A 19314-nucleotide genomic window follows, 5' to 3' on the forward strand; every position below is an offset into this window, starting at 1 on the left:
ATTGTAACGTGCAGGTGCGTCTTGATACGAAAATTAAAAAAAAACAACTTCACGAAGATAATACCACGCACATGTAACAAACCATTCATCTGTAGGAATTTTTGTTTACTAACACAACTGCAGCGGAAATTTTTTTTCCGCTTCATATACATGCGTACCCAGCACCTCCTTGCATTAGAACTTGAAGGTAGCATTGTAAGCGTTGGCAATATCAAGGGCCTTTATGTATTTAGATTTACCGGGGACGAACAGTTGGTTCATTTACAGCTACTTCATTCAATTGCACCTGGAAGGCCCTGAGCTATCCAAAACGTCCGTACTCGGGGATGGTGAAGCCTACCATCAAAGTGTGGCTTTGCTTGGCTTACGTCAATCGCGCACTCATGCCTCCGGGACGCAGAGAGCGCATGATGCTCATCTGTTCATAGCGATACCACTTCGGAACCATAGCGATTGAAGGGAGGGGCTGATTGCAGCAGCAGAAGTACGCGCAACAGATGATAAAGGTATTTATTCACGTGACATTGTCGGATTGCTCTGGAATTGATTGAGTTGAAATTTGATGAGATATCGTGTGCATGGCAATGCTGCTGGGCGCTTTCCTTCCGACTTCGTTTTTATGCCGGTTGTAACGCACACACAAATTTCAAGGCTATTTTTATCAAAAAGTGGGTGCACATTAGAATCGCACAAATATGGTACTAGTCTTCGCCAGAAATGTGAGCTGCGTACTCACATTGAGCACGCACCACATTGCTCACTAAAATCCTGCTTGTGTACTCGTGCATGTTGTTCGCTGAAGGTATTTTTTGCAGTAAGTGCGCGGGCAGTTTAAGTCTGCATAAAACTTACGCTTAGCCAGCCAACAACATTCAAACAGCAAAGTATGACAATAGGTTTTAAACACAGAAAAGCCGACATCGAATATGTCCGGGCTAAAGTAGTTATTGAAGCCACTTGGTGTTTTGAAAGGTCTTAGCATTACATAAATACCAAGCACTGTAGCTAAAGCTAAAAAATTGGGCCTAAGCTATTGCGATCAGAAAAAAAACAAAAAAAGCTCAAAAAAGCTAAAAAAACGGTGGATTCAGCTTTATCGCACGTTGTTAAAAATCTGAAGCATTGCTCTTATGCAACTTACCGAAACACAACTAAATGAACACAACCCAAAATTATGACGTGAAGACATCGGCACACGCTGGTCGGGGAGCTTTAGTGTAAACGTCTTCTGGCAATGGTCATCCATCGTACGCTTCCGAAATGGATTTTTTGTGCAATCATTTCGTTCACACACACGTTCACATCTCTGTGGATGTATTGATGCCGGGCCCAAGCAATGTTTGCGAATCGTTCGCTGAGTCAGTTGAACTAACAGCAGGCTGCCCACAAAAAGCTTGCAGTAACAATATATCGTGACATCAAGCAAAGCTCTACTGCTGATGCGCTCACCTGGCTATGTCGGAGTGTAAACACCTGCCCAAAAAAAAGAACCCTGGATAGCGATCTTCCAGAGTCTTGTATGGGAGACTTGTATGCATACTGGGAGACTTATATGCGTGCCTTCTATACAAGGCACGCAAACTACAGTCATAGCATTACTTCTTTTACCCGGATTTCCTGCATCCATAACTGGACCTTTACGTGTCAAAACTACGCCTGGGTTATAGCGTTAGCTGTAGGCTACATGTGGATGTCAACATATTGAGGTATTTGACGTGCAGCGACATTTTCAAACAGGGGAGTTTCTATTTGGGAAACGGCTGCAGGTACGGGGATCTAACCGCCGTCTTTCGGCAGCGTCAGAACGCCTTAAACACAGAAACGACGTGACAGGCTTCAAACAACAAAGCGCGCCATAGAGATGACACCACAAAAGCCTGCCAGTCGCTAACTGCTCAGACTGTCTTTCATAGATGAGGCTTTAGGAGTTAAAGGCATTTCGTTACTTGTAGTGCTGGTTCTGTGCGCAATGCTGCCTGTTTGTAAGGCAGCAATTTCTCGAGCCGCAAAACGGGGCAGTAAGCTTGCCGCGTATTTTGCGTATTTACGAAAACACCTCACCAACATTCCTCCTGGATGTGTTTCCAGCGATGCGTCAGGGAATTACCCCTTGTAGGTATTTTTTCCGCCTATAGTTTAAGTTTCCGAAATGCAGAATAATACAAAGGAAAATGTGTTTCTCTTTCAAACTAGGACCACCTATGCAGCGTGCCAGACGAGAATTACAGCCTGTAGCCACAAACCTTAACTAAGTTTTTTTTTCAACACGTTGAGCATGGGTAACGCTGTGCTGCCGAGTTGGGCACCCTATTGGATATCGCTCTCGGCGAAACAACCTACACTGCGCCATCTTGGGCTGCCAAACCTCGCCTTGCATCAATAGGCTTCTGAGTCATGGCTGTACACCATGGGGCAAGGATGCATCGTAGTGTAGTATGCAGTACAGCGCGTTTACAAAAGGGCGTAATCAGCATTCCTGTCCAACTAACACTGCTTCAAATCAATACCGCAATGGTACATCTAGAAAACGCAGTTAATGATTCAGAAGCGTCGATTATAACCACGTGTGTGGCCCGAATGTTCGTAACAGCCATCACGTAGCTATTGCGAATAAAATGTCATATTGGCTGCTGCTTGAAGCTAAACACATTATTACTACAACCCAAACTCCCATTATAAGTCATGATCCGCAAAGGCTACCGTTTAATACGCTAAACGTGCATGCTTTTAAGCACCAGAACATGCTCATCATAATTGCGAGAAGGCCTATCATCTATTTACGCAGCAGCTACTCGTCAACGCACGAAGTTCAGCCATTCTGAGTTACTGCATGCTGTGAGGACACTTCAAATGAAGCTGATATGCCTACAGCAAACATGGACATTGGAGTACAAAAACTGACATTACCTTGTTGGTATCTTCTGCACCCGGGATTTCACTACTTCTTCGTCAACTTGCTGGGCTCACATTTTTTGCACCAATGTGGGGTATTTGCCACCTAAGTACATGTTTTATTAGCAGCAGAAGCGTATGGAATTTTACTGATTGTACGACACATTCTTGAAACTCAAATTCCCAATTCCATCATCTATACAGATTCTTTGAGTGTTGTTCGCGCACTGTCATCGCACAAGCCAACCAAAAAAAACCACATAGTTAATCTTGTATTCACCACTATCATGTCCGTGTATGCACAAAAGCATGAGCTGGTCCTCTGCTGGGTCCCAGGACACGCAGGGATAGCTGGGAACGAGTTGGCGGACAAGAGGGCCGCTGCTGCTGCCCTCAGGAACATTGTAGACATTACAACGATACCCTACACAGACCTCAAGCCTCACATAAGACAACACCTGCGCACTACTTGGCAAACACACTGGGATGGACAGACAGACAACAAACTACACGTAATAAAGCCACACTTGGGACGGTACACAGCTGACTCACACAACAGACACACGGAAGTCGCCTTGGGTAGGCTGCGGATAGGGCACACCCATGCGACGCACTCGTATCTGCTGACGGGATCTTCTAGACCCCAGTGCAGCAGGTGCGGAGAGGCCCTATCCGTAGTGCACATACTAATCACATGCAAGGCAGTTCCCACAACACGACACAAACACTTCAGAGAACTCTACAGACAACATAATCCCCTACATCCATCGTTTTTTCTAGGTGACGATGCCATTGTTTCCGTGAAACGTGTGTTTGAGTATTTTTCAGACGTCAAGTTTTTAAACCTCATTTCCTATCACGCATAATGAAATCTGGCCCTATACACCAGCCATGCTCATTGTCGTTTTGATTTTACTTTTGTTTTTGCTGACTGATTAGTGTTTAAGGTTTCATCCCTCATGTATGACTATTGTTTTGGCGCTCTTTGCCCCAGTTGGCCTTGCGCCAGAAACATCCAACCATCATCGTCATCAAATGTTTTATTAGCCTTTAAAATTACAAAAATAACTGGTTCTGATGAGGCAGCCATCGCATAATATGGCTCAATTTTCTAAATGTCAGGACCAAGCTTACGGGATTTGAGCGATTTTTAACCTGCTGTCATTTGGAATGAGTTCACCGCTGGCGGCAGTCTGTAACTACATGCGCCGCACTAGCACGAAGTCCAATATGTTGCTGTTATGAGGATATCCTGAAGGCGTGAAGTAGTGAGTAAGGCACATGAAAAAGGCACAAACACGACGCCGGCATCGAGAGCGTTTACTTTTACAGAGCCTAACAGGCTTCAAACGACGGAGTAAGCATCCAAGTTGCGAGGCAAACAGTGCTTTCACACTGAAAATTTCATTGCTGATTTTCTTCAAAGGCTTGTATTAGGTAGAGAATTTCCTTCCCGGGGTCAAATAGAAGCAGGCTATACTGTAAATGTCGCAGCACTCAGCCCGCAGTACGGTTACCCGCATTGTGCATGCGGCCGCCTTAGACAATAAGTGCATGTGCTACAAGCGATTGCAAGGTCGTGCATCTACTGCAAAGTCATCAGGCATTTCAGCTCCGGGAGGGATCATGTCGGGGGTATCTTGCATTGCCTCTTTTGACATGAGTGCGTTCGTGCGTGCGTGCGTGCGTGTGTGAGTGAGTGAGTGAGTGAGTGAGTGAGTGAGTGAGTGAGTGAGTGAGTGAGTGAGTGAGTGAGTGAGTGAGTGAGTGAGTGAGTGAGTGAGTGAGTGAGTAGACACGCTAGCGTTCGAGATGTGCACAACCAGAGTAGGGCACACGTGTGTGCATCACACTTCATTTAGGACGTCCTACACCAGAACCCCACGAAGAACTGCAGCCGATACCACCTCATATACGGACCACCATCAAAGTCATCCCAATCCCACGAAATATGCATACCGAGTACAATTAAGGACGTCGCAACGCTCATGTTCGCTACCTACATAAGAAGAAGTACTCATCGGACAACGAAACCTGCTACACCGACATCGCTCACTCACATTCCCACTGAACCCTAGTGGCCACCGACACCAACGGCACCATATACACTGCGCCTACTTACCGCCACCAATCCCCTGCTGCAGCGGAAGCTACAGCAATAGCCCTAGAAATGCATACAGCCAGTCTTGGGCAGTAACTACTTACTAGTAACGCGTTACGGTAACTAGTTACTTTTTTCAGTAACTTGTAGCTGCAACTAGTTACTTTTATGTTAGAGGAACTTGTAACTGTAACACTTACTTTTTGTGGAGTAACTGTAACGAGAAATATCGTTACAGTCACTTTATTTTTATAAAAAAATTATCCAAGAGCAACACTCATTAACGGCCTATGTACAGTTTGCGCGTTTTATTTTTTCGGCCTTTCTTCTGCAGAACCTTCGTCTAGTTCATCTATGCCAGCTCACTCCCTTCCCATGGGGGAAAAACATCTGGACTAGAAATGTTTAGGCGTGCACGTGTGCGTGGTGTTTCACGCGGTCTACTTAGGGCTCGAAGTTTCTAAGTCTAAGCTGCAGTATTTTCCTCAGCAGCGCGACATCACTCTCACCCAGGCCATAAATAACTCTGCGACACGTGTCTAAGCGCACGTGGATGCATGTTGACGTGCCAGAGCCTATAGGCCGACGCGCGGCTGCACGATTTTCGCCACATCTGGGGCGCAGTAAAAGTGTTTGACACAAAGGCGAACAGGAAAACAAACACCCACAAACGCCGCAAAACGCACTGAAACCTTTGCACTTTCGACGAAGCCTGGAAAACTCCGGTCAGGGCGACGCTTTCTCATTAGCGACGTGCAGCCCCGTTTGTGGGGTCACAAAACGCCGCGGGGAGTCTCTCGGCGGCCTCGTGCTCGTCCAGCCCTGTGCGCACTGTAGAGTGTTCGATTCACAAGTCGCCGTTGCTTGCGACCATTGTGCTCTTTAGAGACGCCTGGCTGTATTTGGGACCACGCGTTTGGGACCCCTGGTCTAGAGGCTTCATCGAGCTGTCAACAGTACTCGAACGACGTCGAGGAAGTAATAAATTTCATGCCCTTCCACACATACGACGACCCCAACGATGTTGGCCCCCGAGTGCCCTCACTCCAGCCAGCATCTTGGCTGGCAGACGTCTGACCACACTGCCACTGCACGAAGAAATGTTCTTGGAAAGCCTCGCGACTTCGTTTCAAAGGCTGTGCCCGAAACGAAAACAGTAGCTACATCTGATTCTGAATGTTGGGTGCAAGGAATACTTGGGCGAGCTTCGTTCGGCCTGCGCCTCAAAGCAAACGAAGGGAGGGGTTCCTGGGATCGGCGACGTGATTGCTGTGGAAGGCTGGGATTGTGAGAGCAGTGTTCCGCGGTCGAGACGGCGCAACCCGCCTTTTTGAGGACAGGGGGGGAGAGGGGAAACAGTAAAGCGTTCATTTGAGTTTCTATTACCTTTGGAAATATCTTGTCTCATTCCGGGGATGGGGGTGGCTGTGGGTTGGGCCGGGGGAACAACTCTGAGGGCCCACAGACAAACGTCGCTTTGGCAATGGCTCAAATTGATCTCCGTCTCCGACCACAAGCACGAAATAAAAAGTTAACGAAGCGCATTTTTTTTTAGTATCTTTCAAAAACACCTCGACAACCGATGTACTCCCACGTCCATTTCCCCATTCCTCCAAGGGCCTGCCGTTGATCCGCCACCTTCGCCCCCCTTTTCCCATACTCTCTCATTACGCGGGGCGGACAAGCGACGGCATTGCAGGCGAAAATTAATTAAGTTGACATTGAAAGATTGTTGCGGCTGTGTTTTCATCCAGCTCGGTATAGTATAAGTTCGGCCTCTCTGATTCCAATTTTGAAAAACAACTAATTATATGCTACAATGATGTTTTCCAATAAATTTCTTACACCACGAGTGCAGCAACAAAAAAAAATAAAGTTCCTTGTGATGGATAGCAAAACTTCTGTAATAAAAAAAATGAGGCGTACACAACGATTGTTGGTTTGGGCATGAGAGTGCATCATTTTAGGTTCCCCTCGTGTACGCTTTACTACGTGTACTTTTTGCTACCTTCATGCCTGCGTACGTTTCCATTAAATAAGCCAAATCTTTTCAGTAACGGACTACTTTTTTGCAGTAACTGTAACTGTAACTAGTTACTTTTGGAAAATTCGTAACTGTAACTGTAACAGAGTTACTTTTTTGGGTTAGGTAACTGTAACTGTAACACTGTAACTTTTTTTGGTAACGTGCCCATGACTGCATACAGCAACGTGCGACTACCTCACGATTATCAACGACTCGCAGCAACCTTGTCGAAGATACCTCCTTGGAAGAATTCCTCTACCTACCTGCCCTCAAGCTTCTGCAAGCCGCAGTATCACCTCCTAACGTAACCATCGTCTGGACCCCAGGACACGCCTCCCTCCCAGCGAGCAGGGAAAAATATCTTTAGTAATTCCACCGGCCTAGACATACGTCTGGTTTCAGCACGTGTCTCCTGCTTTGGCGGACATACCCACGTTTACGCTGATGGGTAAGTGCCCTCTTCATCTACTTGCATAGATGCGTGGGTACCATCATCGCGTGGTTCTGTCCCCCAGAAGCACTCTTATCATGCATGGGCTACAATAACCGAGCGGGCAGCAGGGAGAGATGCTACGGTTTATTAAGGACCGGCCTTCTGGAGCAAGGGCTTTTTTTGCACTCGCACTCCCCATGACAAGCAATCTGTAAACGAGAGAATCACCCAGGCCAGCTTTTTTAATAAATTAACGTTGCACGTAAAGAGCCACTGCAAAACTGACACGTTATCTCGTCGCAGTGGTTGCCCGGTCACTGCGGCACCAATGGTACTGTGGTCTCTCAGATCACTCGAACGCGTGGGGCATTTCGAAAGTTCCGTATACGTCAAGTTTCGTTCTACAAGGAGGACGATAACACAATAGTTACAGCTTTCAGACTGAACATACAAGGGCAACAACAGCGGGACTAGGGTTGCTATAGGCCTCCTCTACTTAGTCGTCGCGCAAAAAAATTTCTACATGCTGCAAGGCCTATCCCTTGCAGAGTGTCCACGAAGCGCCCCTTAGGTCGCATCACCTCGGTGCTTCCTTCACCACTCAATTTCACTTCATAATCGGAGTCGCTGTATAACATCTGCATATTCTCGGTGATATTCAGGAGGACATTGAGCATGTGCTGCGTATTTGTTTACACTTCTCGCGGTCGGAAACGAAAGTACTGAGATTACAGCGGGTGAAATACTTTATTATAAGAGAAGTTTAAAGACTCTGGATCACCAATGACCGGGGTGTGCGGGGCTCGAAAGCACATGGGATTCTTCATAAAGGAGTACTGACAAGAAACTTTATAGTCGTCACGACCCCCGATGCCCGCCCACGAAAACAGGTATTTCTATTTGCAGGGTGGCCGGCCCGTGCGTGTGCACGTGTGCCGAAGTTGCCGGAGTGAATGAGAGAGTACAGGGGTGCACGAACACGTTTCAATAAAGTACTTTTATGCATGCACAAGACGAGGAGATTACATGGATATCGACTTTGTGCGCGCAGGCCGTAAGCGGGCACTAGAATGTGCGCACGTGCGCGCAGGTCGGCTAACGCATGGCGTTAACCAGACCTGTGACAACCCCGCCCCCCCCCAAAAAAAACACATTACACAATGGGAGAATATAGAGACACAGAGGCTTACACCATAACACTATGCAACAACAACAACGAAAAGAAAATCTAGCAGGTACGAACGTTGTGCGCGACACAGGAAAAACCAGCAGGAGGCATACGTCCTAGCCCTCGGCGTGGCTATGGGTAACCGCGGGCGGAGTGTCACGCGGGATGGAATTGACGGAAAGTCACGGCGAAGTCGAGTCGGCTTCGCAGGGCAGCCGCTTACGTTGTTGAGGAACTGGACTCCGGGCCATGGCACCACTCAGGACACTTTTAGATGCGGAGCATCTTATAGCGGTGACCTGTCCCGCGTCGGCGTCGGCGTCGTCGGTGTCCGCACTCACACTGCGCATGCGCAACTCTCCTCCTTCCCTCTCTCCAACAGCTGCGCGTTACTCTCTCCGCTCTCTCTCTCTCTACCACCTGCGTGCGCTTCGCGTGCGTTCGCTTCTAATCACACCGCGCATGATCGGCGCTTGCGCATCTCTCCTCCTCTAGTCTCCTCTCCTTCAAGTGTGAATATAAGCAGCGGTAGCGCGCTGCGCGCGTCAGTGCAGCGCTTGCTTCGGTTGACGTCAGTTGACTCCGCTTGACTCCGTTGACTTCCGATGAAGTGTGATGGAAGCAACAGCCCCGTCTGCGAGTGTGCTGACGCAACCTCATACTAGCATCAGCACAAACGCACACAGCAACGTTACTTCCAATCAAGACAAAGCTGCGAAGCGAAGGGCACGCGGCGCTGAATGTAAACGTTTGAAGCGAGCGGCAGACCCTGAACTACGACAACGAGAAGCCGCTTCGAAACGACAACGTCGAGCAGCAGTACCTGAACTCCGAGCACGTGAAGCAGCGTTGGTTCGTGAACGTCGAGCGGCGGATGCTAAACTACGACAATGTGAAGCAGCGGCGCTTTCTGAACGTCGAGCAGCGGAACCTAAGCTACCACAACGAGAAGCCGCTTCGAAACGACAACGTCGAACAGCGTTGTCGTTTCGAAGCGGCTACTCGCTCCGCATCACCCCATGATTCCCCTCGGGAAGATGGTGTAATTTTTTATTCCACTTCTTCTACCCTATCACCAATGATGGTGATAGTACTACACAAGCTCGTCATCTTCTTCTTTCCTCAACATACTCCCGCCCGCGACAATGGTTCTTGAGAAGACATGCAGAGAACCTGCAGAGGACACACCAGAAAAATAAATGATGGCCAGTTCAGCATTCTAGTTCTGATCGTTTCCTCCGGTCGGTCTAATCCCCTCAGCCACTTCCTTCTCCAAAGGTGCTTTGATGTGTAGTGTGGCTTCCTAGTAACAGCTCTGCTGAACGCGGGCAACAAAAGCCCGTCAAAACTTGGATCCGGGGCTTTGGATAAATACTGGGCTATATTGGGTCGGGGTTCTTGGCAACGCCGGATTTGACTTTGGTTCCACGTAATTCGGTCGCCGTTTTTTTCGGTAAGAGTGAAGAGTAGTCGGCATCACCCTCCTTCGTGAGAATGGTTTTGAAAGTCGTTGTTGAAAGTGAGCTTCAGTTATCGCAGGGACCTCAGCTCGAGCGCTCGTGTGTTGTCCTCTGTCCCTGTATCTAACCTGCCGTGTCCTGCGACAATTCGATTTGGTGTTTACGACAGCACTATCTGAATCCAGAGCAGCTGAAACTGAATGCTCCTTTTCTCTACATTCGACGGGTTCTGTTTCTAGTTCGTCGGCCTCTTCACTTCCCTGTGATATGAGCTCGATCTGCGGCTGCAGCGTGATACAAGGTGCAGAGTTTGTGACGCATACCAAAGACGTAGTGGCTGCCTCCAGGGTCGCTGCTTTCAGCGATTCGTTGTCAGGGACAAAGGGTTCTTCAAAGGCAACTGGAGAGGCGAGTGGAACGCTGCGTCTCGTTCGGAGGGATCCACCTTTAGTGACGATTTCAGGGGGTCTCCACGAAGTCTTGCCTTCACTGTCTTGCGGGGTTGTGCAAACGTAGCCATTTTTTGATAACGTGTCTCGAAGCAGAAAACTAATTCTAAAAATCATTCCGAGTTACAAATCAGATTCTTCATATTCCTTTGTGTAGTCATCAATATCCAAAGGGTTTCTGACCTGATTGTCGAGCTGTACGAGGGTGATCTGTTTTTGCTGCGCATATTCGTAGAGGGTTTTCAGCGTATCGGTTTCACAGGGCGCTGCTCCAATGCGTGGTCTGCGGCTTTGACGAGGTCTGTAATCTGTAGTCGGAGGGTGTCTCTGAGTCGTAGCAGCTGGTCCACGTCCTCTGAGTCGTCTCTGGGTTCAGTGTGGGTGGTGTGGAGCATCAAGCAGCCGGCCATGGCGGGAGCCTCCCAAGGGCAAGGCCTCCGAGATGAGGGAATCACGAATTATCCCAACCAGGAGTTTCCCAGTCCTTGCAAGTTTTGAGATGCGTTGCGCCGTCACGCAGTCCACTAGGCCGTTCCTCTCGGGTTTCGGCACCAGAATGTCGCGGATCGTGACGTAAGAAAGCAGCCTGACAGCCGGTCGCCCTTTCGATGGGCTCGTCACGCAGACCTGCTCGAGCGCGAGGCTTGAGCTCGGCCCGTGCCCCCGTCCCTGTGCAGCGGCATCTTTATTGCCATCATCATTGTCGTTCCTCAACATACGTTTTTTGGGGGGATCCGGGGGGAGATTTCTGGCCGGCCTTGACACCCGCGGCGACAAGGCGAACTCGTTCCCGTAGATGAGGAGCTGGTCGTTCCACCGCGGGCCTACCGACGGACTCCGCTACAGCCGCGTCACCCCCGGACGCGTATTTGGGTTTCAGCGATGAATCACCCACGAAAGGGAGAAAAGGGGGAGTGCGAGAGGGAAAGGCGAAGGGTTGCGGGGCTTTTCTGCAGGTGTACACATTCCCCGCTCTTGGCCGGGCGGCCGGCCGGCAGTGAATACCGAAGCGTGCACCCTTTTCACGCATTTGCGCGAACCGGCAAGTGTTTCAATTGCGCGTTGGATTTCGCCTCCTGGGGCGGCTGCGCTGTGATTCAGCCACACTCCTAGATCGGGATATTTTAACGAAGTTCAAAGTGCTTCAACTGTGCCTGTGTTGGATTTCGCGTCCCCTTGTGATGCCCGCCGCTCTGCATTTCGAAGTGCTTCAACCGGGTCGTTTGATCAAGTTTTACGCTGCAACAGTGTTCTAGGTAATATTACCTAAATACTTTGTCATTCGTGCTGTTTTGCAATCGCAGTGTAGCGTTCGCAAATCGTCGCGTGAATGGTTGCTACGCAAGCGTGCATCCACAGTTCACCCTGTGATCGGCCGCCGCTGTGAAAGTCGTCATGAATGAATTCCTGGAGTGTGACAAATAGAAATTTAGCCTAATGCTCCATAAAGTTGGGCCTAAGTCGTGCTGAGAATACGCGATAAGTATAATCACTTGTCGCCCACCTTGAACATGTTCGTACTCAGATTTTCTGACGATTGCTTTCAACCTTGTCACGAAGGTTGCACTTTGTGCCCCTCTTTTTATGCGATTGCACAAACAACCAGGTTGCTTGTTTTGTTTTTTTTTTCTTTATCGTATTTAGCGCTCCGCCCAGAAGAAACGGCAGTTGGCACTAAAGTTTTGCCCAGACAGAATTAAAACTCTCAAATACTTCTGCTCTGATCTTCGCCTCTTAGATTTAGACACGCAGGACTACCTTTGCACCGGCTCCTCTTTGCGATCGTGTGTTCACGGGTCTTCTTTTTTGCTTGCAAGCCCCAATGGTGCTAGAACCAACATTTATTTGCGAGTTGGACTATGAAGCCACCAATGAGGATGACTTACATTTGTCCACACACACTGACCAAAACAAGCTACAAGGGGCTTTGGTATCCATTATTCTTACGCTGGAGCATGCTTCAAGGCATGTGATCACAAAAATACTTATTACGGCAAATACAGGTTCTCAAAATGACGGAAAAACTGAAACATAACCTTAAGCCCTATAAATCTTTATCTAGTATGTTCGTACTAGTTCCGCATCAATTGTTAAAAAAAAAACCCGCAACACATGCTAATGACCTGTTCATGAAAAAGTGACGTAGTGAAGAGTAAATCTGTCTGCTGAAAACAATTTTTAATAAAACTACAGATTTGAATATAGTTTACGTGTTGCAATGTATGGGCATATGAAAAAGCAGAAACCAAGTACCAAAGCTTGAAAATTCTTTATTAAGTGCTTTATAACCTCAAATATACATACAACATTTTACGTGCCCGTAATGGTTTAGGCCAGGAACATCTTGGCTCAAAACTTTCCGCAATTTCTCAGTCAGCACCTGCAACGCCAAAAGAAACAAATAAACGCTTCCTTGTAACCAGAGCGGACTGACAGATCCACGGCCTTTACGGGCCTGGATACATTTGAAGTACTCGCGAATGCACGATGCCAGCTAATCAACACAGCCACAACATATTAATCAACAATGCGTTAATAAAATGCTACCTGTAAAGGCATCGTTCAACCTCTGTAATTACTTTGGCCGGGCGTCTGAATCGAGGGACGTGCAGACAGGCAGACCAACGGACCTGCAGAGAAGCCAAATTTTACGCGTTTAATAAGCCCAAGAAAGACTATCACCTTTACAAAATACTGATGGCGGAGAGCTGCAGGTGCCATTTATGTTTGATAGGAATAAAACCCGGCCAAATTACAAGTATATTTCCGGGTAGAGCCGTCTGAAAATCACAAGCGACCAGTCCTTGCGAAAAATAAATCTATGTAGGTTGCAGAAAATATTGCATATAGCTTTGAATATTACACAAGAGCCTTCTTAACTCCCAATACACAAACAGTAAACCCGGCATAGTAACTGCTAACCAGGATAAGGCCGGGATGGAAGCGTGCGACAATGTACAACAGGTGCCTTCGGTAATGAATTGATAATGACTCTGTATGTGCATTGCGTTATCGGGAGAAAGCAAGGCCAACAAATACGGAATGCCAAAATATTGTAAAATATTCTGCGTCATTACTTTGAGAAGATAAAGGTTATATTACCCTGTGGTGGCGCTTAATTACGCAGCTGGTATTTGTGATAACTTCGACACCGGTAGTCATGACGAAGAGTCAGCCTTTATTCTGCGTTGACCAACACATATATATATATATAGGACCGGCGTGACGTCACCGGCCGGAACAGATAGCAGCCAGGCGGCTCAACAGAGTCCGGCGCTGTCACCGCTCCTTGGGCGTCGCTATCACGTTACCACATATCGTCCCTCCTTAAATGAAGGAATCATTTAACTTGCAGAAGTCCTCATGTCTGAAACAGTCTGGTAGCTGCCGAACCCTTGTGCTACGCCGAGGCGCTGGGGTGTCCGCACTCTCCGGAGAACTGGCCCCTACCGTGGAAGGGGAAGTCACGTCAAGGTGCGCCGGAGCCTCAGGAGCCGTTGTGGCTTCGACTGCAGCAGGGTCACTCGGTTCACTCTCCGGCGTACGTGGAACCGGAGTCGAGGGGGCTGCAGGCGCGTGGCCCGGGCTCAAAGGCACCGGGGGTGCGGCAGGAGGATGCTCTGCTGGACGGATGCGAATTTCGGGTCTCTCCATGTCGCACGTTCTCGTGGTGTCCGCATGTTGAGACCGCAGGTGATCAGCATGTACAAGCCGGAACTGGTTGTGCACTTTCACCACGTAGGTCACCGCACTGACCACCTGAGTCAACACTGCTTCCTGCGGAGACATGTTCTCCACGCACTGTTTTCACGTAGACGCGGTCATCCACACAAAACACGTTCCTCACCACACCCTTTATCACACTCTTCTTTCACATGCTCTTGCTAATCCCGCATAGCATGGCCAAAATAAGGTTTCAACAGAGAAAGTTTCGTGCGCGGTTGACTTTTCAAAAACGACTGAGCCGGCGAGTGTCCTGCGACACTGCTGAGAGTGTTGCGATACGCACAAAGAAATTTGTCAACGCGTTCATGGAATGAGCTACGGTTATCCAAAGTGTTTGTTCTCTTCCAGCACTTGTTTAAGCAAGGCTCGCTTGATCGTCTGCACCATGCGTTCGGCTGCCCCATTCGATGCAGGATGATAAAGAGGAATGCGAAAGTCTTTCACACCATTAGCTGCCAAGAAGTCCGCAAATTTGACGGACGTGAACTGCGGTCCGTTATCGCTTCCTAACGTTTCTGGGAGTCCGTAAGCGGCGAATGCGCCTAGACTTTTTTCAATGGTCTTAGTGTTAGTTGTGGAAGTCATAGGCTACACTTCCAGTCATTTTGAGTATGTTTCGACTAATACCAAAAACACGTTCGCATCCTTTGCAGCAAAATCCACATGCACTCGCGACCAACATTTTGCTGGGTACGACCATGGGTACAACAATACCGGTTGCGCGGAGGGCTGAACTGCCTAACAAAACTTACATCGCGGGACACACTTTTCAATGGCCTGGTCCATTCCCGGCCACCAAACAAAACTTCTTGCGAGCATTGTCATGCGGCTGGCCCCCAGGTGCTCTTCGTGTAACAAGTCTAGCACACGATCCCCCAGAGCGTCGGGAATGATAATTCTCGAACCCCAGGTTACACAGCCATGTTGAAGCGACAGTTCCCACCGCCTGACGTAGTAAGGCTTCAAATCATCTGCGGATTCGCTAGGCCAGCCATTCAATGTGAACTCGACCATGCGAGACAAAGTCAGGTTCCTTTTTGAGGCCTTCGCTATCGCTTCCGCATTTAACGGAAGGCACTTAAAAATGGTCAAACATTCGGATGGCTCTTCTGTGCTGTCATCTGCGCGTGGGAGCCTCGACAGAGCATCCGCCACTAGACATTTTTTCCGTGTCGATACTTCAGCACATACTTGTAAGCCGCAAGCGTCATTGCCCATCGTTGCATGCGGGCTGCTGCTATGCTAGGCACTGGTTATCTTGCCCTAGAATGCCCAAGAGTGGCTGGTGGTCTGTGTACTGAGTGAACGACCTTCCGTATAGGTACCGGTGAAATTTTCCTAGACCGAAAATCAAGGCAAGAGCCTCGCGTTCACACTGCGCATAGTTCTTTTCTGCCATAGTTAGCGTTCACGAAGTCCGTTCGCCTTAGTCCGTTCGCCTTCAGCAGTCTCGTGAAAGATAACTGCACCGAGCCCGTATGCTGACGCGTCACACAACAAGCCTATCTGCTTAACTACATCGTAGAAAGTTAAGACGCGGGACCTCGTGAGCAGCCGCTTCGTCGCGGCGAAAGCCTTCCTGCATTCCTTCGTCCAAGACCACTTTTCATGCTTTGTTAGGAGCCTGTAAAGTGGCTCTGCGACTGTCGAGACATTGTTGAGGAATTTCGCATAGAAATTTAACATTCCCAAGTACGCCTTTAGTTCCGTCTTGGTGGTAGGCTCAGGGGCTCGCAAGATTGCCTTTTTCTTTGTGTCGGAAGGGTAGCTTCCCTCTGCGTTTACGTTGTGACCCAAGTACGTTACGGAATCCTGGAAAAAGCGGCATTTGCCTTCATTTAACGGGATATTGTAATCACAGAACCTTTCCAAGACACGTTCGAGTGTCTTTTGGCAATCAGCGGAGTCCGAACCCCGCACTATGACGCAGTCTATGTAACAGCCAACATTTGGTATGCCACGCAATACTCTATCCATTAGGGCCTGAAAAATTGAACGCACTGGCCACCACATACTGCAGGCGCTAGAACTCGAACAGACCCAAGCTTGTGTTAATTGTCAATAGTGGTCTGGATTTCGGACTGAGAGGCACTTGTTGATGCGCAGACGACAAATCTAGAGCGCAGAATACTTTGCCATTGCCAATGCTCGAGTACAAGTCCTCTGGTCTCGGCAGGGGATAGGGATCGGTTTTTAGCACCGGGCTGATCGTTATTTTGTAATCCCCGCATGTTCTGTAACCATAATCATTTCTGAATATTCACGATTGGAGTTACCCAATCACTGCGAGGAACTTGCTTTATTGTGCCCTTCTCTACCAGGCTCCTTAGCTGTTTTTCTGTGGGCTCTCGTATTGCGAAAGGAACAGGTCTTGCACGGCAAAACACAGGTTTGCAACCTGTCTGGAGAAGAACTTTCCCTTTAAACCCTCGTATCTCGCCAAGTTCACTCGAGAAAACAGAAGGAAATTTTTTTTTTCAGTGCCTGGACCCTGTCTTCGCATGTTATTTTCCCGATTCCTCGCCAGTCCAGCTTGAGCCTTTCTAGCCAATCGCGGCCCAGCAACACGGCAAGTCGTCTGCCTTCGTCTTTCACTACAACAACTGGCAAAGTCACTCTCTGGTTATTGTGGTAGACGGCTACTTCACACTGTCCCTTCAGCTGCAGCTGCTCTCCCGTATACGTGCGCAACGATACTTGAGACGGCGTGCACCTGACGTGCGGAAAAGTCGCCTTGTACACGCTTTCTGGAACTATCGTCACAGCTGCGCCTGAGTCAATCTGCATCTGCAGCGGTCTTCCTTCTACCACCATGCTTACCTCGTAAGAGGAATGCGTCATGTTGACAAAATGATATACTTCCCGCTCACGTTCTGCCTCCGAACATTCTACCGCGTTAGTTCGTTTGCTTCGTCTAGGCTTATTTTGAAACATTTTATGCAAATGCCCTAGCTTGTCGCGCCGGCGGTACCTAAACTCTTTGTACCAGCACTTCAATGCCGGATCCCTCGCATTGAATGTTCGGACGACACTGACTAGTCTGACTAGTAGCGTCGCAGCACTCTCTTTTCTCCCTTGGCCGACTCTTCAGAGAATGTATGTTGCCATCCACAGCCTTCATTAATGCCGAGTCTGGGGCTGCTAACTTTCGGCCCAAAGCAATTTTGCATGCATTATCGAACTTCAAGTTTTCCTCGGCGAATAGCGCACGCTGGGTGTCCTCAGTTCTTACCCCTGCCACAAGCCTGTCTCACAAAGAATCATTCAAAAACTCGCCGAAATAGCATTTCCTGGCTAGGTGCTTCAGTTCTACAATAAAATCTTCGACACTTTCTTGTTCGTGTTGAACACGCCTATTCAATGAATTTGCACCGTTGAGCTATCACTGAACTGGAAGGACTGTAATGCGCCTGAAGCAACTGTTTCACCTCTGCAAATGTTTTCGCAGGCGCGTCTGGCACAACCCAACTTTTGAGCACTTCATATGCTACTGCGCCAATTGCAGTCAGAAACACGGGCAGAACTTCTTCCTGTTTTACATCATTAGCAATTATGAAAAGTTCGAAGCACTCAAGGTACGAGTCAAAGTTCTGAGTTCTCGGATCAAACTCGCTTAACTTGCCCAAATGCGACATTTTGCAGATGCAAGGCACTCAAAAAGTCTGCGTTCGACGGCGTGGCTTACGAAGTTGCATCATGGCGGCGTTGGGGCGTTGGAGTGACAAGGGGCGTTTCTTGACGGTCCTTCGAAGAACCCGTTGCCGGAGTGCTGGCGTAATCCCGTAGAAGGTGCAGCATATCGTCCGTCGCCCCGTAGGTTCGCAGTGCTTGGCTGCCTGCTCACTTGTTACTGGGACACTTTCTTCTTAGGCTACGCGGGCCGTATCCCATCGTCGTCGCCACATGTAATAACTTCGACACCGGTAGTCATGACGAAGAATGAGCCTTTATTCTGCGCTGACCAACACATATATATAGGACCGGCGTGACGTCACCGGCCGGAACAGATAACAGCCAGGCGGCTAAACACACAGGCAAACCAACAGAGTCCGGCGCTATCACCGCTCCTTGGCCGTCGCTATCGCGTTACCACAGTATTGTAGTTTCTGGAAAGTGCAAAAAATAGTTACTGTCACTGATTATTGATAAAATGAGGGAGAGAAAATTCATTATCATACTGTCGCTAAAGAGACGAAGTAATGAACGAGCTACACTTTTTCTGGCTACTGTTACACAAATAGATGGGCATTTCTTGGCATGGCAACAAAGTTTTACTGGCCTAAAATAACGCAGAAATATCAGCATTAACCGTTATAATAAACAGGTTCAATTTTCGTGCTTACAAGTCCCAGGCCAGAAACGCACGCGAATTTTGCTGCCTCAAACGCTCGCTCGAATTCGTTTTCGAACCGAAACGACCTGTACCGAAACGTCCTGTACCGAACCGCCCTGTACCGAACTTTCTGTACCAAAATGCCCGTATCCCGAAACGCCCGTGTCCCGAAATGTCCATGTACCGAAAGGTTCGTGTACCGAAGTGTCCGTGTACCGAAAAGACCGTACTGAAACGCCCTGTACCGAACCGCCCTGTACCGAAAAGACCTGGACCCGTGTCCGGTCTACTGAAAAACTAACCAGCAATTACAGTGATGTCGCTGAAAGGGTAGGGGGGAGGGCACGGAGTGACAGCCTCCTTGGAAGAGAGGGGGGTGTCACTGGTGCTTCTCCAATGTCTAAACTGAACCTCGAGAACTTGAACAGGACTATCCCAGCTTTCGCTAAACCAGCCTATTCAACTTTTTTCTTCTTTTAATGGTAGAAGGAGGGGAATGACTGGGGTACCTCTGATATGCGCGACTCCGGAGGTGAGTAACGATGGGAGACCGATGGCCAGGGAGGAGTGATTCCTGGAGAGGGGGCACCGCCACACTCCAGTATGACCGCAACGCGTGGAAGGGTGCAGCCAGCAAGCTTGTTCCTCGAGGGGAAAGAGAGAGGCCAACGAATCTGGCCATTCGGTCCTCAGGGGCTTTTGGGCGGCTTTTTGTAGCGCATTAGA

The 19314-nt window shown here is 48.7% G+C and overlaps 1 pseudogene; it reads right to left on the minus strand.

Annotated features, from left to right (window-relative positions):
* Positions 1–14058: 14058 nt before the first annotated feature.
* LOC144167951 (uncharacterized) lies at positions 14059–17890 on the minus strand (annotated as a pseudogene).
* Between the last annotated feature and the right edge of the window lie 1424 nt (positions 17891–19314).

This window comes from Haemaphysalis longicornis, unplaced genomic scaffold (assembly GCF_048455015.1).
Source record: "Haemaphysalis longicornis isolate Haplotype H1 unplaced genomic scaffold, Haemaphysalis longicornis Haplotype H1 scaffold_2, whole genome shotgun sequence".
Taxonomy (NCBI): Eukaryota; Metazoa; Arthropoda; class Arachnida; order Ixodida; family Ixodidae; genus Haemaphysalis; species Haemaphysalis longicornis.